Genomic DNA, 1,957 nt, shown 5'->3' with positions numbered 1-1,957 from the left:
GGCTCGTCTCCTCCCCAGACCCTTCTGTAGGGGATGCTGAGACTAACTTTTTATGGGAGTTGAAAGTCTCATCTTTCTCCCTCGGAGCCATTAGGCTGGTGGTTTTCAAATTGCTGACCTTGCTGTTAGCAGCCCATCAAGTAACCCACAATGCCACCAGGCCCACCTTGAGTCATGCTGCCACCTTTAAATAATTCACACCTGCAGCTGTTCTTCATTTAGCACCGTCTAGCAGCTAATTATTGCTACAAGCAAAAAGCCCCTGGCACAGATGACTCCTGCAGGGCAAGGGGATGGGCAGGAGCTTACCTGCCACCACCAGCTGAGAGGCACATAGGAACCAGAGCCCGGACGGTTAGGGCCTTCCTTTCCAGACACACCACAGCCAATGGGTTCGAGGGAGGCACAATTGGAATAGGGTAGGATTTGGTGATGTGACACCTGAGTTTGAACTCCGATTCTTCCGTCCATTGCCTACCTTAGCCTATCGAAACCTATTTCTGATCTGGAAAACAGGACAGTAAGACACTCCTCAGTATATGAGTGAGGCTGAAGCAAGATCCACGGAGACACTTGGCCTATTGCCTCCTTCACAAGAGGTGAACTGAAAGGAAGGAAGGAAGAGAAAAAGAAATATTTACTGAGCATCCCCTGTCAAGAAGCACTCCTGCATCTCGTAGCAAGTGAGCCTGGTGCTCCACCTACATCCATCCCTCTAGCACCCTCGGACCCTGACTAGAACCATAGCTTTGTAGAGAACCTGAGTCTTCCTGCCTGAGGAGAGTCCTCCAGCTATGGAGATGAGCTCAGCCTGCAGCGAGGCTGGCTGGGATTCGGGGGAGTTAGCCAGGAAGGGATGGTCGTTGGTGGAGACATACTGCAGCATCCTTGCCTCTCAGGCCAGTCAACTCTGAGCAACTCCACACACTCTCCCAGAGGTTCCCCAACAAGATGGGATCCATGTTGTCCATGATAGACACCTGCCCCCAAGTGCCCTCTGTGTTGGCCTCTCTTCCCTTCTCTGCCTCATCTCCTGGCCAGCACTCCCTGGGGCCAGTTCCAAATAAGTGACTTGCACCCAAGTCCTTGTCTCAGGGTCTGCTTCTTGAAGAACCTAAACTAAGACCCCAACGCAGTTCCATGTTGTGATGGCTATGGTCATGTGCCAGCTTGGCTGGGCCATGATGATTCTCAGCGGTTGGGCAGCTAGGATGCAGTTCACCATGATGAGCTCTCATATGATGTCACCATCACCATGGTGAGCTCTAATACGCTGTCATCACTTCCGTGATGATATTTGCTTTGAGCAGCCATTGAATGGGGATTTCCTTGGGGTTGTTCCCTCCTTCCAGGATATGTGGACTTTCTGGCAAAGTTCTCTCGCTTTTCTCGGCTCTGGATCCTGCCTCTGCCTTATCATCATTTGTTCTCTAGTTCTTCGGTCTTGATCCAGCAACCTGCCATGTTCTCCACTGATCCTGGGTGTCGTTAGCCCCTTCAGTCTGTGAACCAGCAACCACTCTGCCATCTTACCTGTTGACTTTGGATCTGTGAACCTCTGCAGTTAGCAGCCTGTTTGCTGGCCTGCCAGTCTTGGGTTCATCTCTTATTACAGCTACATGAGCTAGGAGAAGCCTCCCACCTTATGTCTGACCCTCTAGGACCCAGTGGGCCATTTCCTTGAGATATACTACACACACACACACACACACACACACACACACACACACACGAGCATGCTTCATGTGTCCATTAATATTTTAAATACCAACAGAATCATACCAGATGAACCAGTTCCATTGGAGTTTCCAGATGAAGATGGACTAGGAAGAAGTGGACCATAAAATTTGTTGATGAACCTCTTATGAATCCCAGTGGAACATTGTCTGACATCATACTGGAAGATGAGCTCCCCAAAATATGACAGGGGGAGAGCTGCCTCCTCAACGTGGAGTCC

The sequence above is a fragment of the Echinops telfairi genome, unplaced genomic scaffold (genome assembly GCF_000313985.2).
Source record: "Echinops telfairi isolate 266 unplaced genomic scaffold, ASM31398v2 ScPeMD7_7412;HRSCAF=8450, whole genome shotgun sequence".
NCBI classification, from domain to species: domain Eukaryota; kingdom Metazoa; phylum Chordata; class Mammalia; order Afrosoricida; family Tenrecidae; genus Echinops; species Echinops telfairi.
This window is presented reverse-complemented; position numbering follows the sequence as displayed.